The following is a 20,635-nucleotide window of genomic DNA, read 5'->3' as shown; positions in this document are numbered from 1 at the left end:
TGCTGGAGCTCCTGCTGCTGCTGCCAGACTGAAAGAACAAGGAGTAGGGAGGGATGAGGAGCAAGGGACCATGGACTCTCTCTGTGCAGGAGGTGGTGGTGGGAGCATTCCAGCTTTTTGCATTTCCAGAGGCTGATGCACATGCACCCCCTTGGAAGAAATTCCTCTCTGCCTGTGTGGGTTCTTGCTCAGGCATACAGGGGATCATGCCAAGGTCAGAAGAGCCTGTAGCTTGTGAGTTATTTTGAAGGCCCCAAGGACAGGAGCACAAGGAGAGAGTCTGGGTCCTGCTTGGCCTGCCTGCCTAGAATGTGTTCTGGGAAGGGGATGCTTGTGGGCTGGGGTGCAGCAGGGTGCTCTGGCCAGGATGGTCTCCCAGATCCCAGCATTTGTGGAAATGCTGTTTCTCAGAAAGAAGGGATGCGCATGGGACTTGACTCTTTGAAGGGGGCTCTTTTGGGGGGGGAATTAGACACCCAAGTCCCATTGTATTTCAATGGGGTTTGGATGTGTAGGTCCCTTGAGGCCCCCTGAAAATCCCACTCTAACATACACAGTACATGAGTAAAGACATTACATACAACTCATTATGCTTGAAGCAACAGCACCTCCAAAGGGGAAGTTTTAAACAAATAGTATAAAAGCCATAGATCATTGATAACAAAATGGCATTAGAAAATCTTGCATTCTCTTTGATGAATAGCCATGGAGATATCCTGGAACAACAAAAGAAAAGTGGTCAGGCACGCTTAATTTTCCTGAACTACATCCCAACAAATATCTCTGCTCTCCCATAAATAATAACCCATTGCCCACTCAGAAGGTAGGCCTTCCATAGGCCATTTTATAAGTCTATTTCAGAGTTTTATCCTGCCATTCATCACTGTAATATTTGAGCGCCTTCTGTGTAAAATCAATAGCAATTCCTAGTGGACTTCATGAAGTTTTGGCACTTTGGGGTCAAAGCAGTGCTTGCCATCGAGTTTTTTAAAATTTTTTATTAATTTCCTCTTTTTTATTCTCTTTTGGGATGGAAGGGGTTGTCAGTGTTGTTATTCTTGTGGCAGAAAGGTTTTTTTAAAGAAGATTTTGCAGAGTCTCCTAAAGACAATCAGACTGTGATTCACTTTATTTTCTCTGAAATGTTCAGTTTGAACACATTGAAAAAAATAATACAAAAATGGTGGTTTAGGCTTAAATAATTATGTTAAAGAAACTGTTCAGATAATCGCAGTAACTGATGGTACATTTATCTAGCTCTTTTCATCTGGAAGGATCCTAAATTCCTACATGACAATGCTCATACTGTACATGAGGTAATTTCATCTTTCTCAGTGAAATGAACCCACACTGCGGTACAATGCAGTAAGTGTGTAAACTTCACCTAGCAATATTACACAAGAGTTTCAGACAGGAAGCGAAGAATTGAAATTGCAAAAGGAATTTAGGGAGGCAAAGTTATCCAGGCTTAGGGTGACCATATGTCCTGTTTTGGCTGGGACAGTCCCTTTTTTAAGCCCTGTCCTGGCCAACCCGACTTTTTTTTTGGCAAAAGTGGGTATTTGTCCCGTTTGCTTTTGCCAACTCATCAATTTGGCAAGAGCGAACAGGACAAATGCCCACTTGTGTCAAAAAGGTGGGGTGCAGAGGAATGGGCAGGGGGGTGAGTGGCAATGCCAGCCCTGCGCAGGGGTGGGATGCAGGGCTCTGGCAGAAGGCAGGCAGGGCTCAAGCGAGCAGCGATACCAGCCACACATGGAGAGGGGAAGGGCAGGGCTCAGGTGAGCAGCTCAGGCCCTGAGAGCGTGGGGGGCCTTGGTGAACTTCTTGGGCAGGGAGGGGCTCAGGCAAGTGGCCCTGGCCAGCCCCACGAGAGGGGGAGGGAGGGTGCTCAGGCCAGCCCTGCACAGTGTCCCATTTTCCCTTTGGTCACCCTATCCAGGCTGGAATGGATTACTGCAGGTTTATGCTGGCATAAATGAGATTCAAATCTGCTCCATTGCATCCCTATTCAGATGAAGGATAGCCTTGTGCCCAAGATATTCAGGAGATCTGGATTCATATCCTGACTGTGCCAAAGACTTTGTGTGTGATCTTTGGCAAGTTACTTGATATCTCTGTGCTTCAGCTCCCTAACTTAAATATGGGGATGATGATAATCCTTCTCTCTTCCCACACTTCCTGTGCTTTGTCTGCCTAGGTAATAAGCTCTTTAGGGCAAGGACTGTCTCTCTGTAGGGTCCAATTCCTGATGGAGCCTCTAGGTGCTACCATGGCCCATCCAAAATCTTGACAGATGAAAGGATACACGACAAAGTCAATCAGTCAATGGTGCGGGACAACAGTGTGGGAGAAGTGCCGATGAACAAGCGGCAGACCTTCCCACAGTAGCTACAGGTCCACTCGCCAGATGCAGGTTGGAGCACATGCTGCTTCCTGGCTCGCCTGTGGGCCTCAGTCTGGACTCTCTGATGGCTCTCTGTGATGACTGCACCATCCTTGACCTGGCTTCTCCAGACTGAGCGGTTGTGGGCAGGGTTCTGCCAGTTGTCAGTGGAAATGCTGAATTTCTTGAGACCTTTCTTGACGTTGTTGCTGTATCAGAGCTTTGGCCTTTCTCTGCATCCCGGGCAGTTCTTCAGTTGGCCATATTGCGCAGCCTTTGGCGGACAAACTTGAGGCACATGCTCCACATGTCCCAGCCAATGAAGCCTGCAAGCATCCAGCATAGTCTGCATAGACTGTAGGCCAGTTCTCGCAATTATCTCATTGCTAGTGATCCGTTCGTCCCACGTGACTCCAAGGATTTTTTATGAGACAGTGAAAGTTGAAGCTGTTCAATCTCCACTCCTGCTTGGAGTACGTGTCCCAGCTTTCACAGCTGTAAAGAAGGGTACTGAGGATGCAAGCCTGATAAATAGACATCTTTGTGTTGAGGGTTAGCCGCTGGTTGTTCCACACATGTGAGGTAAGTTTGCCAAAGGTGACAGAGACTTCTTGCACCTATTTCTCTGCAAGGCTAAGTGAGCTGGTTAGAATTGAGCCAAGATAGCAGAAGTGATCCATGTTGTCCCTAGCTTCATTAGTGATATAGATTTTAGGTGGGATGTTGGTGCCCTGTGACATGACAACCATTTTCTTGATACCGATTACCAGGCTGAACTTGATACGTGCTTCAGAGAACTTATCATGATCTGCAATTCATCAGATGAGTCAGAGACGAATGCAGTGTCATCTGCAAAGAGCAGATCCTGACTAGTGAGCTGGGTGACATGCCTTTTGTGCTGAAATCATCTGATGTTTGAACAAGCTGCCATCTGTCTTCGATTCAATTAGTATGCCAGATTGATCGTTTCCAAAAGCGTACTTAAGAAGAATAGAGACAAAGATGCCAAAACCAGTAGGCACAAAGACACAGCCTTGCTTTATGACAGTATCAATGCTAAACTCAGATGATTCATTTTCATACTGGATAGTTGCCTTCATTCCCTCATGGAACTCCTTAAATAAGGAGAACACTTTTTGTGGACAGCCAATTTTCAACAGGATCTTGTCTATACCATTCCTGATAACCATGTCAAAGGTCTTTTGTAGGTCAACAAATGCTACATAGAGAGGTGCCTCTTATTCACGGCTTTTTTTCTTGCAACAAGCGCATTTTGAAGGATATGTCAGTTATGGAGCATCCAGCTCTGAACCCACACAGGCTCTTAGGATAATCTCTCTTAGCAAAGACATGGAGTCTTTTCAGCAGGACACTTGCAAGCACCTTGCTGACCATGTTGAGCAGAGATATCCCTCAGTAGTTGTTGTAGTCCAGTCTGTCCTCTTTATTTTTGTACAAAGTAATTATTTTTGCATCTTTCAGATACTGGGGTATGTGGCTTTCTTCCCAGAAGGCTCCGAGAAGCATGTTGATGTCTCTCAAGCTTTCTCCCGATTATCTTTAGAAGCTCCAGAGGTAGCTGACTGTTGCCTGCTGCTTTCCCAGGAGCAATCTCTTTGGTAGCTTTCTCTGCCTCTTTGAGAGTTGGTGTTTGGTCCAGTTCCTGCATTGTTAGAAGTTGGGGAATGGCAGATAAGGCGGTATCACAGATAATGGCATCCTGTGCGTAGAGTTCTTTGTAATGCTCAGTCCATTGGTCAAGTTGTTCTTGCCTGTCAGTCAAGATGGTACCTCTTTTGCTTTCAGGTTTGCAGTCTTTTTACAAATTGGACCAAATGGGTCTTTGATTCCATCAGAGGTACCATGAAGGTCCCCTCTTTCAAAGCAGGTCTGAATCTTTTTTGCACAGGTTTTGCCAATACTTCTGCACACATTTTCTGGTGGTTTTCTGGACTGCAACTTTAGCCTCTTTGAACTTAAGGGTTCTGGACTTTGTTGGTTGCTGAAGTAAAGTGAGGTGAGCTTGCTTTTTCTTTTCTATGGGTGGGAGCAGCAGATGTTCAGACACTTGTTCCAAAGATATCCTTGAGAATAGCCAGTGTCTTATTCTTGACATTTCCCCCACAAGGTGTCAGAAGCAGGGAAATCATTTTCAGAAACACGCTTAAGCGCACACTAAAACTTTGCACAAGTGTCAGAGTCCTTCATGTTAGTAATGTTGAGGAGAGGTTTGCCTTTTGGCTTCATGTGATGGATCTTGTTAGGGTGTAATCGAAGCTTGGCCCTGACAAGGGCATGGCCAGTGGTGCAATCAGCACTATGCATTGATTGAGCATGCAGTACATCGCTAATACTGCTGTGATGGATCAGAATGAAGTCAAACTGATGCCAGTGTCCTGAGTGGTGGTGCCTCCATGTAACCTTGCTGCCACTGCTGCCAACAAAATAGGTGTTCAAGACTATCAGCTCACAAAGCTCAAGGGCACGCTGGCCATTTTCATTGAGGCTACCTTGTGCTGTGTTGGCCAATGACGTGTCCACAATGCTCCCAGTCCTTTCCCATACGGGCATTGAAATCACTGAGAACAGAGAGTCTGTTCCTTCTGGGGACATTCTTCTATGGTGTGTTCCAGTTGAGAATAGAACTTTTTTTACTGTTTGAGTAGTCAAGTGTTGATCCATACATGGACAGAAGAGTCAAGGTTCCCGAATTCGTATTCACAGCCAACCACATTGATCCTCTCCTTGATAAATACTGGAGGGGCACATGCACTGAGGACGGACTCCTTGAAAGCAAATGCGACAATATATCCTTGGTTCATTTTCAGGTTTCCCAGACCAACAGAATTTGTAGTTTATTTCATCTAGTGATCCAGTTTCGAAAGTCTCATGTCACTGAGGGCTCAATGCCCAGTTGATGTAGTTCTCTATCAATTATGGCTGTTTTCCAAAGTTTGTGGTCTTTCAGTTCAAGTCCAGTTAACGTAGTGTGAACATTCCAACTGGCAATGATTAGTTTAGAGCCAGGAAAGAAGTTGGAAAGGAGCTTTTTTAGCTCACCTTTCCTAGGGCCTTCCCCAGATTGGGGCAAGCAGGCCACCCCTAAATAGGGCTGCTTTGACATCTGAGCCGCTGCTGAATGCTTGAGTCCTTCTCCACCAGGATGGGCGACCATCAAGCAGAGACCTTTGACGTGTATCACTACGTAAAACAAGGAAGGAAGGGGTTGCCATAGTCCCTCCACCTTCTCTCTTGTCAGGCACTGTAGAACTCCAATGGCAAGACGAAGGTCAAGATGTTTGGTATAGGCCTGCTGCACCTTCTAGCCAGAACACCACTCCAAGTTGAAGGAAGCACCTGCCTTATTGTGTGTGCAATGGCACCTTTTCTAGATGGGTGTGGTCCCAATAGTGTGGGTACTGTTGGCCAAGAGGATTCTTGCTCATCCACTTTTCTGGGGACAGTTCCTTCTCGTAGCAGGTTCCATTACCCCACCCTTGGGAGCCATTGGGAATTCCTAAGGGGAGACAGGTTTATTGACTGATGCCTGTCACTTACCATTGTGCTGTTGGCTGCACTATCTACGCATTCAGTGGAGAATCGCAGAGGGACCAGCCAGACTTCCATGGTAGATGCTACCATAACATGAATATATAATAATTAATGTCTCCTTTCTCTCTTTTGCCTTATTAATGATGCAGTGTCACTCATACCATGTATTTCTCCTCAGGAGATGTTTGAATTTTCTATAAACATCACAAAAATATATATTGAGAGGGAGAGAGGGGGAAAAAAAGAGATTTTTCACTTGCTCACACACCACTGCTTTATTTCTTGATTACATCTTTCATGTTGTCTTTACTTCCTAATTGGGTAGAAAACAAGTTTTGCCCAATTGCAGGATCTGTGTTGTGCATAGTCTGAACATATAGCTCAAGAGCTCTTATCAAGTTTTTGAGCTGTTTAGCTAGGAGAGTTCAAATGGCTGCCATTCATTATGTCACAGCTGTCCTCTTCCAGAGTACAAAGAACCCATGAGTTTTAGTACAAACCAACACTTACGCTTTCTTGGCAAAAACACTTTCTGTTGATATTTTTCAATGGAGCTGAGTGAGAGGAAAAGAAAACAGAGTTTCACCAGATGGTAAGGACAGACTGAAAGCTGCTTATCCTACTTTAGAACATCCGTCAGACTCAATGCCAGAAATGTGCTTTGGAGAATGTTGTTTCTGATTTTTTTTAAAAAAAGAAAGATGTCATTTTTAATTTTAAAATGATCTGATATGTTTTGAACACTAAACCCTTGGGTATATCATCCGGTGTGTGACCTGTATCCCTCAGCCAAGCTCCAGCTCTGGAGCTGCACCAGGTTAGATTGCACAAAAATGAATGGAGGAGGGCAGCAGTGACACACTGTAGCCACGCACAGAGACCCCTCATTAAGGGAGATGCTGAATGCTCTTAACTCTTCTTGAGTTCAAATGGGAACAGAAAATGTCCAGCATCTAATTTGCCAAGTCCTAAGAGCTCAATATCTGCAACCTTTACTCACATTGAGTAGCACTAATGCAAATTTAATCTTGTTACTTAGGGTGAGCTAAGGTTGTGGAACTGGGCCCTAAAATGTAGGGAGGGGTAACCTGGAGCATCAAGTACAGAAGCATGACTTACTATTACTGGTGTGCATACCATTGGTTGGAAATCACTGGCAGATGTGTATTTAAGCCATGTTTTCTATCTATATTAGTTAGACTTTAGTGAGAAATTTAATTCAGGCTCTAAACATTCAACCTGAATTTTTGCGAATGCATAAGCTGTTTGGGTTGGACCTGTGAATAGCAGCCAAAGTTAGAAGCAGAACATGAGTATTTCAAGTCCTATCTGTCTCCAGGGTTGGTTCCATATAAACTGGAACTACCTCTGTTTATTAAAGCAATGCAGATGTTGTTTGAATCTAGCACACACCTTTGTTTCAATTTGTTTCCATATTTGTGTTTTGCTTTCACTTTTCTCTCATTCTTTCTTTTATGTGTGCTGCCTGCTGTCCAAGAGGCTCTTGACCTCTATTCGAATGGACAGGTATACTCTGTTTCCTGTGCAATTGGTGCCAATGCTGCTTCATGGATCAGTTAACAGAGGAAATTCTGAGAGCAAGCCAACTGGCACCCTGTCTGCCAAAGGCTGTCTCAGTATCACATTTGTATGCCACTGTCCAGTGGAACATAAATCTTATGTCCTTGTCCAAGCTGTACACATGGCAATACACTGCATTATTGTCTTGTGCTAGCAAGCCAAAGAATTTATGCATTACAGAGAAGTGTGCCATAAATGTAAAACACTGATGTGTAATGTACTTTAATTTAAGCACCATCATCTTAAAATTCCACTCTGACTGAATTGTTTTGCTGTCAGTTGTTATGAGTGAAGATCACTGTAACTGAAAGAGATTAGAGGAAAGAAAATGCCTTTTTTTCCATTTATTTCAGTTTGTTTACTTGGTGGGTTTCATAAAATTTTATATGTAGCCTATATTCCCAAGGACTAGTAGAGTTATTTTATCCTATTGTTTTTGTGGGTCTTTCATAAAGCAACAGGGAAGAGAAAAACATATTAAAAACGGACATTTAATTCTGTGAAGGTCCCTTGTATGGATGGCTTTCCAGCAGATCTCTACAAAACATTTTACAATCACCTATCTTCTGTTCTTTCAAAGGTCTTCACTGAAACATTTCTAAAAGAAACCATATCTCAAGACCTATAGTAAAGCTTTTGATACTGTCTTGCATGACCTTCTCATAAACAAACTAGGGAAATGAAACCTAGATGGAGTTACTATAAGGTGGGTGCAAAACTGGTTGGAAAACCATTCCCAGAGAGCAGTTATCACTGGTTCTCAGTCATGCTGGAAGGGCATAATGAGTCGGGTCCCACAGGGATCAGTTCTAGGTCCGATTCTGTTCAATATCTTCCTCAGTGATTTAGATAATGGCATACAGAGTACACTTATAAAGTTTGCGGATGAAACCAAGCTGGGAGGGGTTGCAAGTGCTTTGGAGGATAGGATTAAAATTCAAAATGATCTGGACAAACTGGAGAAATGGGCTGAAGTAAACAGGTGAAATTCAATAAGGACAAATGCAAAGTATTTCATTTAGGAAGGAACAATCAGTTTCACACATACAAAATGGAAAATGACTGCCTAGGAAGGAGTACCGCAGAAAGGGTTCTGGGGGGTTATAGTGGACCACAAGGTAAATATGAGTCAACAGTGTAACGCTGTTGCAAAAAAACCAAACATCATTCTGGAATGTATTAGCAGGAATGTTGTAAGCAAGACACGAGAAGTAATTATTCCGCTCTACTCCGCTCTGATTAGGGCTCAATGGAGCATTATGTCCAGTTCTGGGTGCCACATTTCAGGAAGGATGTGGTCAAATTGGAGAGAGTCCAGAGAAGAGTGACAAAAATGATTAAAGATCTATAAAACATGGCCTATGCAGGAAGATTGAAAAAACTGGGTTTGTTTAGTCTGGAAAAGATAAGATTGCAAGGGGACATGATAACAGTTTTCAAGTATATAAAAGGTTGTTACAAGGAGGAGGAAGAAAATTTGTTTTTCTTAACCTCTGAGGCTAGGACAAGAAGCAATGGGCTTAAATTGCAGCAAGGGAGGTTTAGGTTGGACATTAGGAAAAACTTTCTCTCAGGGTGGTTAAGCGGTGGAATAAATTGCCTAAGGAGGTTGTGGAATCTCCATCATTGGAGATTTTTAAGATCAGATTAGTCAAACACCTGTCAGGAATGGTCTAGATAATTAATCCTGCCACAAATGCAAGGGACTGGACTAGATGACCTCTCGAGGTCCCTTCCAGATCTATGATTCTATGATTTCTATTATTCTATGACATGAGAACTGTTTTAATTACTTCTAATATTAAAGTAGAACAAAGATGGTTGCAACTGTGGTAACTTCCGCCTCGTAGCTCTATTGAACACAGCTTGCAAAATAGTTGCAAAATTTTTAGCACCACAACTGAACACTATCATCCTATCAATTGTACACAAAGATGAGGTTGGTTTCATTAAAGGAAGATTGACTGCTGATAATACAAGAAAAATTGCTCATTTGATCCAGCTCAGATGTCAGACATTTCCTCCATAACCTCATTGCTAAAAGCAAAGGAGGTCTTTGCTAGGGTTGAATGGCCTTTTATCTAGTGGCTGTCCCAAAGAAATTCAGATTTGGACCAATATTCCTGAATTGAATCAGTGTATTATACAACTCTCCTCTTGCTTAATTACCTACTCATGGAATTGTTTCTCCCACATTTGAACTAGAAAGAGGGACCTGAGAGGGCTGTCCCCTCTTGCCCCTCCTCCTTTTTGGTCTATCTGTGGAACTGCTGGCAATGTACATATGTCAGCACTCAGCCATTGAAGGTGTGACAATGAACAGGGAAGAACACAAAATCAGTTTACATGTTGATATTTTTTGTACTATTGAAGGATTCATCAATTCCATCATTACTGAATGAAGCTGACATTTTTGCAACGATCTCTGGTTTTTGCATTAACTGGAATATATCACAAGCAATGGCTGTATCCAATAGATCAGATCTTTCTCAATTTCAGAATTTTCCGTTTTGAATACGCAAGGAAATCACTTATTTAAGTGTTAAGATTTGGCTTAATCTTCCCCAAATTGTTTCTTTCTATATATAGGGTCTATATATTAAAACAAATTTCCAAGTATGTAAAGAGATGGAGTCTCTTCCCTATATCTTTAATGGAGAGAACAGAAACAACCAACATGAACATCTGCCCAAGATTGACTTATATTATTAGCCTATTGCCTTCCAAGGCCTCTCCCTTACTCTTTGCTCAAATAAATAGGCATATCATGCAATTTATATGGGATAAAAAACAGTCCCATTTATAACACAAGACCCTTAAATATCCTGTGCAACTGGAGGTATGGAGTTGACAGATTTGTATCTATATTATCTATTATTCCAAGTGTGTCCTGTTGTAAAATGGTGATCCTCCAATGGCTCTGTATACACCCTAGCCTGGTTTGGTTTCCTCTCTTCTGTTCTATACCATAAGATGCTGTCCACATCCTTAAGGAAAAATCCAGTCTTTGCATCTACATGGGGTATCCTGCAATGCATTAAGACAATTATAGATTCCAGTCTTACTAATTCTCTTCTCATAACCACTATGGGATAACTCGTGCCTCAGGATCAAGGCCAACTCCATGCTTAGGACCATATGGATAGAAAAAGGAACAACAAAAATTGAAGATGTAATATGCTGCCATCTTCGATTGTGTAGCAAATATCAACTACTCACAGTTCCTTCTTTCAGCAGCTATGTTCCAGGACTCATGCAAGGATAGGGGGAAATGGACTGTTTCAACGACAGAAGAACATGTTAAGAAATTTGAAGACAAAAGTCATTTGTAGAAATTACTGTTGGGTGGTTTAATACTTTGCAGTGTACTTTCAATCTCAAAGAAAAATGGGGAAAAGAACTTAGCCTTACTATTACAACAGAAACCTCCAAGGATACTTGGCATAATAGGAAGAATACCTCAAGTTCTTTATCCTTGTGATTTATTCCAAAGCAAGATATCGCACAGGTACTATTGGACTCCAAAACGTTTGTTGAAGGCTTGCCTGGCAATGCACAGGGAATGTTGGAGATGTGAACAGTCATATGATAACCTTCTTTACCTGTCAAAAAATGCTCGTTATGGAATGCCATATTCAATGCTCTCTCAAAAATTTTGTCACTATCTTTCCTTCTCCAAGCCTGTGTATTTTAGGGGGGCTGGATGGGTTGGTATTACCATTAATATTAAGAAATGGATTGCAGTAACTACCCTAGTGGCCCAAGAATTATTTTGATAAAATGGAAGTCTGCAGTTCTCCCTCATACACAGATTTGCTTAGTGAACTCTCTACTACTGCATTAATCGAAAAAAATGACTCTAATTGAAATGATTGGAATAAATATGAGTTTATGTCATCACACATGAAACTATTGCATACTTTGGCAGTTCAGTATATATTAGGTTATGTTCTCACTTATCTATTTACTCACTTTAATAATTGATGCCCTGCATGACCTCTAGGGGTTCCTGTACTTTTTCCTTCTTTCAGGTTTTGCAAATAATGAACATTGAATTTTGTTATTTATAAGCTATTTCCATCTTGTGCATGCATTTGTTTTTTTCTGTATGTGTTTATATTTATATAAAAATGTTAAAATAAACAACAAAGAGACCTTTAGATGCTCCTGAAATACAAATAACCAATTACTATAGTTGTTGTTACCTTTGTCATTACCCACTGTAATCTCTTTAATTTGGTATATTTGGGCTGGTATTACCCACTAGTAATAATTGGGGTTAGTATCTGAAACCACAGTGACCTGTGCTGACGCTGTGCTCAGAGTTCAGTCTCCCGAACAAGTACAGTATCAGGATTAGCAGAGTGAGAATCAGAGTTAGAAATATCTTTAGGTTTAAACACTCTAGGAGCACACAAGGAACTGTGACCACACGTCATACGCTCACAAGTTATCACATATCCTTTTGTTAACCATTTCATTATGCAGATGAACAATGCCACAATTACTGAAACATACACAGAGATGGAGGTAAATCATAAAGTGCCCAGCATCAATGATTCCATACTGGAAAAACATCAAGATGTGCAAGATGATCATCAGGTGGCCGTCCTGTCAGGTGTCTCCTGATTGCTTCCCTCCCCATTCAGGTTTGGCAATTCCTTTTATTCTCTGTTATACTTACACTCACTAAGCTTATGCATGTGCATCAGAGTATCAACCACTTTTCCTCATTTGGGCTCCAACACTCCATTGTTTCTCAGACGTTACTCATAGGTTATTCCCTTGGTTCCCCTTATTCTCATTAATATACGTCAATGAGTTACTATGGTAACTTATTACCTCACCCACCCTGTCTCTCTAATATCCTGGGACCAGCTATGGCTATTACACCACTGCATATGGTAACTTGAGGTTATTATAGAATTCACCAAAAAGTTACTACTGGGCATTTAGCGATATTAAGGGGACATTGCAGCATAGTTTCCACAATATCAACAACTATCACATCTTTTATTGTAATCTTATAACTTTACTGGCACAGGGTTATCCCTCAGTCAAGTAGTCATGTCGGGCCTGAGGGCCTTCTATGGCCAACCTACAGCTCTTATAGGTCTAAAGCCTGTAGGCCTTACACTGAAGCCTTACCTTACCTATCCTTAATCTACAGTCTTCTAAACCTATTAACCACACATTGGTTATATATAAATTAATTGCAAGGATAGAAGAATATACTAATGCATAATACAATCAATCACATCAATTGATTATCTTGACCACCCTATTCTCTATTATTCATCACACTAAATCTACAGTTACAGGTCTTTTCTACATAGGAAAATGTTACCATTTGTACAGATATAGTTACACAGGTACAGCTATACTGGTATAACTCCACATGTGGACACTCTTATTCCAATATAAGAGTGGCTTTTTTGGTTGGCTTATGTTGCTTGTGAAGGGAGTTAAGCTATAGTGGCATAAGAATGATCACATGGGTGTCGAAAGATTTTAAAGTCACACCTTACCAGAAAATCTTTCTTGTGTTGACAAGACAACATTTTAAACTCTTTGGGGCAGGGACCTGTTCTCTCTGTTTGTAGTGTAAACTGCCTTAGTATCCTTCCAGATGCTGTTTCAAATAATACAATGTATTCTGTGGGCCTGATTGTCTGCTGCCTGCACATAAATGACTTCAGAAGGTACAAAGCAGTGAAGAATCCAGTCTATAGGCCAAGTTAATCAGCAAACTCTGGCTGGTTCTGATGCAAAGTAACTAGAATTTACCAATCAAAAGAGCCCTACAGACCTGATTCTTTCCACTGCATAAAAGAGAATAAGGCCCTATATGGATACTTTAAATTATTTACATTGATAAGAAGTAAATTGCTAATTTCCCTCCTATAAATAACTTCTGAAACTACGACATATTCTTCTTCTCTTCTGAACAGTTATGGTCTCAGTAACTAGAGAATGGCTCACAACAGGTCTCTTTAAAGAGGCAAGGTAAGGTCTTTTAGAGGTAAGGTCTTTTATTGGACCAACTTCTGTTGGAGAGAGAGACGAGCTTTTGAGCTTACACAGAGCTCTTCCTCAGGCCTGTGTAAACTTGAAAGTTTGTCTCTCTCACCAACAGAAGTTGGTCCAATAAAAGATATTACCTCACCCATCTTGTGTCTCTAATATACTGGGACTGACACACGGCTACAACAACACTGCATATAACAAGTCTCTGACAGCGCTGCTGGAAGAGCTATAGATTGTTTGCTACTTGCTGCAAATCTACTTACTTACAAGAGGCTTGTATTTTGGCTCTCTATATTTCCTTTGATGTCATTCTTAGTTCTTCTTGAAAGATAAGTGGACTAAATACCACAAATTTCAAACATTTAAGCCTTTTTAGCATTTATATTTATCATATCCATCAAATCTAGTGGAGAGATGTCCATGAATCCCTATGACAGACACTAAGCTTGCTACAGTGTGTGGCTACTTCTGCACACGTAGACTGAAAAACAGCCTGAGTAGCCCTTGGCTTAAAACCCTTTTTTAAGAGATGAGGCTGAGCTGCAGTATTTGGATCTGGAACTGGTTAGCACCTTCAGAGCATTGTGGAGGTGGACGTGATGCTTGCGTACAAGAAGCTTTGCTTCTTTCAGTACCGCCCTGCTGGCACTTGCCAATACACATGAGGATGTTGGGTCATAGAATATTAGGGTTAGAAGAGACCTCAGGAGATCATCTAGTCCAACCCCCGCTCAAAGCAGGACCAACCCCAACTAAATCATCCCAGCCAGGGCTTTGTCAAGCCAGGGCTGAAAAACCTCTAAGGATGGAGATTCCACCACCTTCCTAGGTAACCCATTCTAGTGCTTCACAACCCTTCTAGTGAAATAGTTTTTCCTAATATCCAATCTAGACCTCCCCCCACTGCAACCTGAGACCATTGCTCCTTGTTCTGTCATCTGCCACCACTGAGAACAGCCTAGCTCCATCCTCGTTGGAACCTCCCTTCAGGTCGTTGAAGGCTGCTATCAAATCCTCCCTCACTCTTCTCTTCTGCAGACTAAATAAGCCCAGTTCCCTCAGCCTCTCCTCAAAAGTCATGTGCCCCAGCTCCCTGATCATTTTTGTTTCCTTCCGCTGGACTGTCTCCAATTTGTCCACATCCCTTCTGTAGTGGGGGCCCCAAAACTGGACACAATACTCCAGATGTGGCCTCACCAGTGCTGAATAGAGGGGAATAATCACTTCCTTTGATCTGCTAGCAATGCTCCTACTAATGCAGCCCAATATGCCATTAGCCTTCTTGGCAACAAGGGCACACCGTTGACTCATATCCAGCTTCACGTCCACTGACCTCATGTCTGCCTAGATTCACACCATCTGCAATCAGCCTGGGCTGGCTTCCTTACCTTGTACTCCCTGGTGCTTATCAGCCATCTGCTTTGTGCACAGGTGAACTAGGAAATTTCCTCTGGCAAACTCAGGCAGGAACAATCATAATGTGATTCCTAACATGCACATCCTTATTTCTTATCAGGAAGACTGTTCCTTACAAACCCACTCCTGTTCCCAATGAAATCAATGGTAAACGCCCCTTGACTTCAGCAGGAAAGGGGTCTGTTTTCATGACAGTGAGATAATTAAAATAACAGTAAATTAGTGTATTACTGAAGTACAATTATCATATCTGTGACAAGCTTTAATTAGCATATGGCCTGGCACACCGTGTTCTCAGCCAGCTGCTCTGAAACAAAAACAGCTATCAGTTTTCTCTCCTGTGATACCTAATAGGGAACATAGATATGATAGATTTTAGACACTGACAAAGAGAAAGATGAAAAGTAGCAACCTTTAATTAGGTTTCCTTTTGTTCACTTCAAGTTTAACAAAGCAGCAATTCACAGCTCAATAGCAAATGAGAACTAATCAGAAGAAAAATATTCATTTTTTAACATAAGTTTGTATCTTTCTCAGCTGAGACTTTTATTATTGTTTGCTTTCAGCCAGGAATAATAAAGGCAAGAGGGAAGAATTGATTTTACAGATAAAGTAGAAGATTTCAGTATTCAGAATTTCCAGCAGTGCTCAAGTTTTCATTTTCGTTCATTGAGAAGCTATGTAGCAAAGTTAGATGTTGAAGTTGGAACCTCTTAGGTGTTTGTTTATTGGCAAGGATGGAGGGAAGACAAGGGGCTAAGTTCTCCCCTGTATTGCAGTTGCTTTGTACTGCACCGCCAGTTGCCCGCAAAATGGCACATCTGTCCACAGGAGGCAAGCACCGGTGTAGGGGGATCTTTGGGTAGTGTGGACACAACTAATTGAAAGTGTAGGGGGCATGGCTGGGAGGCTAGGGGTCATCATTAGGACTTCCTTGCAGCCTGGACCCCTTCTTTGCTCTATGAGTCCTTGGCAGACAGTGCAAGTTACAGCAGAATGCAGGCTGCTCTAACTTACTCTGGGACTGGCCCAGAGGTCAGGCAATAATGGATTGGATTAGAAGACAACTTTGCACCCCTTTCTGTTTCCCTGTGACTGAGATCATGGCTGAAGATCTGGGTCAAGGTCTTTTACAACTCTGATAACTTGAATAAAATTTGTTGGTGATAATTTGTGGCTGTTAAATGCTTTCTAAATATGCCTATTTGGCCTTTTCCTCTGGAGGTTATTGCTTAACTTATAAAGAATATTTATTAAAATATTGCTTGTAGTTGACCGCCTAGATATTTCAGAAAGTGAAACACACCCACTTTAACTTTTAATTTTAAAAGTGTTTATGGAACCAATGTACATATTTTGCAAATATTCTATTAACCAAATTGTGTCCTTTCTTACACAAAAGCAAATTCAGGGTAAATCAAATGAAGTCAACAGAATATTATGGATTTACATAGGTATAACTGAACGAGAATTTAGCCTTCTAGTATTAGATACTGCTACTTTAAGAACAGCTGCTTGCTGAGAGGGTCTTGAAACTGGAAATTTGTTGTCTAGTTCAAATTATGGTCTGTGACACAGCTTTTGTTCAGTAAGGAAGCATCTGTTACAATTCAAGCAATAAATGGTGAGGAGAAAGGAGTGCAAATGAGTAAAACTGGGAACGTGGGGATGGGAAAGGTGACAGTACTCTTTCAAGCTCGACCCACAAAATAAGCTCCACCCATGTGAAGCATCAAAATGAGATGCTGCTCACAGCAGATCATACAGACATTCCAATTATAATTGTGCAGCTCTCTGAGCACCATAAGGCTCCTCGATCTTAACTCCCATTTCATGGGGCTTGGATTTGTGCATGTACTGTACTAGGCTCCTTGGGCTTAGTGCCTTCTTGACTGGGGAAAAATGTTATTCGATATCTTCCAAACACTACCCACTGGTGGCAGCAAAATGGGACATCACTAACAGGAACTTGGGCAAATCTGTGATCTTCCCCCTCCTTTCTTACCCAAGGAATGGAATAGTTACCAGTGTTGACATTTAAATGATCACAGGGCATCAGATTTAAGCTATCATTCAGATGAATGGAACAGTTCACCCCCTCAGAACTATTTTGGCAGGTTCTCTGTAGACTCACATACACATCACTGCATACATTATACTCAATTCATATTGCTGAGCCTTCTTCACTAAGATGCAAGCTAGAGGTTTTTTTTTCCTAAATGAAAACTGATATGCTGGAGACCAAGGTAGTAGTTTGAGCGAGGTATTTATATGCCACACCATTCTGTGCCACCTGAATCTGCGCTCTGAGTATAAAGGTATATAACTAGGCATGAAACTGGGAGGGGGAATAGGTATACATTAGGTCAGTGGCTCTCAACCTTTCCAGACTACTCTACCCCTCTTAGGAGTCTGATTTGTCTTGCATACCCCCAAGTTTCACCTCACTTAAAAACTACTTGCTTACAAAATCAGACATAAAAATACAAGAGTGTCATAGCCACACTATTACTGAAAAATTGCTGACATTCTCATTTTTACCATATAATTATAAAATACATTAATTGGGATGTAAATATTGTACTTACATTTCAGTGTATAGTATATAGAGCAGTATAAACAAGTCATTGTCTGTATGAAATTTTAGTTTGCACTGACTTCACTAGGGCTTTTTATGTAGCCTGTTGTAAAACTAGGCAAATATCTAGATGAGTTGATGTACCCGTTGGAAGACCTTTGAGTACCCCTGGTTGAGAACCAGTGCATTAGGAAAAACTTTCTGACTGCAAAAGCTATTGGCTGTATACTAGTTAAAGTGCCAAGGTCTGTGCTGTTGAAAACTAGACTGAACAACACTATAGCAACTAGATTGCAAGGGGTAGTCATTAAATGGGAAGGGTGTATACTAGGTGATTAACAGGCCTTTTCTATCCCCAATTTTTTGACTCTATGATCATTTAATATTGACATAACAATAGCCGCTTTACTATAAAGTTGTTCTGCTCCAAACTCTCCTTCCTACAATCCCTGAACCTTTCTTTCAAGACCTTTATTCTCTACCATGACAGACGTGCACTTTCACTAGCACTATGCTATCAGTGGGTGAAATGGAATTTAATGGCAGATTGGCCCATAGACACATGGAAGTTGAGAAGTTAAAGAACTCAGAAAGGATTCACTCCATGGAGTCAGTCCATTTAACGAGAGAGGGCTGCCATTATTTATTGCTCTGTGAACTCCCCACTGTTCAGTCATAAGCCTTCCTTCCTTCGTGTGGACACATCTAAACATTTCCTTGGTGTGATGTGCAATCATTAACACTGAGACACAGGGCACATTCATTTGCTGTTATCAGCCTATGAAAAATCAGGTTTCTTTCTATTGCTAATATAAATGGCTGATTGCGTAGCCTGCAACATCTCACAGTATTAATTTCCTTAAGTCCTGCATGTGTTTAAGCCACTCCATTGTAGAGTCACCTGCAACATTTCACAGTATTAATTTCCTTAAGTCCTGCATGTGTTTAAGCCACTCCATTGTAGAGTCACATCACAAAAGATCTTACTCTACAATGGAAATGACGTTTTTATGTGCAATTTAGCTCAAGACAACCAAATATACACATCCAGAACACAAACTGAGCCTGATTCTCTGTTGTGCTCTGTCTTCTTTGTGTTGCTTGGGGAAGATTCTGGTCATAAATGGCCAGGAGAGTACTAATCCTGTAGATAGAAACTTCTCATTGGTGTAAAGTGCCCGTCACCCACATACTGATGTAAGAAGTTAGGTCGCTAGGGTGCTCTAAAGCAGGGGTTCTCAACATTTTTCTCTCTGAGCCCCCCGCCCCCAACATGCTATAAAAACCTCCACCGACCACCTGTGTCACAACAGCTGGGTTTCTGCATATCCAGTAGATTAAAAGCCAGGGCTGGTGTTAAGAGGTAGGAAGCAGGACAATTATCTATGGTCCCACACCACAGGGGGCTCCACAAAGCTAAGTTGCTCAGGCTTTGGCTTCAGTCCCGCATGGCCTGGGCTTTTGCTTTCTGACCTGAGCCCTAGCAAATCTAATGCCCACCCTGCACTGTGGTATTTTGGCAGGCCCTCTGAAACCTGCTTGCGGCCCCCTAGGGAGCCCCCAGACTCCTGGTTGAGAACCGCTGCTCTATAGGATGTGGGGGCTGGGAACCAGAACTGGCTTTCTACAGTGGAGAACTTAGCCTTACATGTATAAACTGAATACGACTTACATACAATGGACAATCTGTGTGGTTTGTTAAATGCTTTGGGATCCTTCAGGTTGACAAGAATTGTTGCAGTGTAAATCGCTAGAATGGGCCTAGTCCTGTAAACACACAAATGGGAAGAGGACTCAGGGTGTGTGTACACAGGTAGAAAACACTGGTCTGGGTCAGCTGACTCGGGCTGGGCTCTGGGGCTGAAAAACTGCTGTGTTGACATTTGGGCTCAGACCGGAGTCTGAGCTCTGGGATGCTATGGCGGTGGAGGGTCTTAGAGCTTGGACTCCAGCCTGAACCCTAATGTCTACACAGCAATTTTTAAGCCTGTAGCCTGGCCCAGCTGTGGCAGTGCTGTGAGGTTTTTATCCCTGTGTAAACATACCCTGAGGTGCCAGGCATAATCTCAGTCCTTGTGCTCCCAACAAGGAAAGACCAGGATAGACTAGCATGGACAGCAGCATAGACCTACACCCTCCCTCTGGCCAGAAGAGCTGTTCCTAGAACAGAAGACAGAGCAAGATGAACCATGCTAAATAGTATTGCACCGCTGTGTGCTATCCCCCAATACTGTGCTCCCAGAGGCATTGTTCCTGCCACATACACAGTAGTTACTAGGAATATTTAGGAATATTTTTCCTTATGAAGGCAGTGGCAAAGATCCACAATCTAGCCCAAATTAATAATGTTATCGTGGTTTACTTTAAGGCCTGGTCTACACGGGGGGGAGGGCGAGCTAAGTCGGTCTAAGTTACGCAACTTCAGCTACTAAAATAGCGTAGCTGAAGTCGACGTACTTAGAGCTACTTACTACGGTGTCTTCAGTGAGGTAGGTCTACTGCTGACTCTCCCCCATCAATTCCGCCTACGCTTTTCGCTCTGGTGGAGTACCAGAGTTGACAGGAGAGCACTCGGCAGTCTATTTATCGTGTCTTCACTGGACATGATAAATCGACACTCCCCCCCACCCCCGCTGGAGCGATCGCTCAGGAGGTAAGTGTAGATATGCCCTAAAATTTAGGTATTTTCTAGAAATTAACCTGAAGTAATTGGCCAAAGATGCACACCCAAACCATGAATTTCCCTCCTTGAGCTCAGACACCACTGCCACTTATAGCTACAGATAAGCTATTACCAGCAGGAGAGTGGGGTGGGAGGAGGTATTGTTTCATGGTCTCTGTGTATATGTAATGTCTTCTGCAGTTTCCACAGTATGCATCCGATTTAGTGAGCTGTAGCTCACGAAAGCTCATGCTCAAATAAATTGGTTAGTCTCTAAGGTGCCACAAGTACTCCTTTTCTTTTTGCGAATACAGACTAACACGGCTGTTACTCTGAAACCTGTCAAGATAAAGAAGAAAAATAAATCTCTTTTTCTGAATTTGATAGTCTGTTTCTGAATTCATACAGTATGTGAATTTAGGCACTTGTCAAA

The sequence above is a fragment of the Lepidochelys kempii genome, chromosome 3, assembly GCF_965140285.1.
Source record: "Lepidochelys kempii isolate rLepKem1 chromosome 3, rLepKem1.hap1, whole genome shotgun sequence".
NCBI classification, from domain to species: Eukaryota; Metazoa; Chordata; order Testudines; family Cheloniidae; genus Lepidochelys; species Lepidochelys kempii.
Note: the sequence above shows the minus strand (reverse complement) of the source record.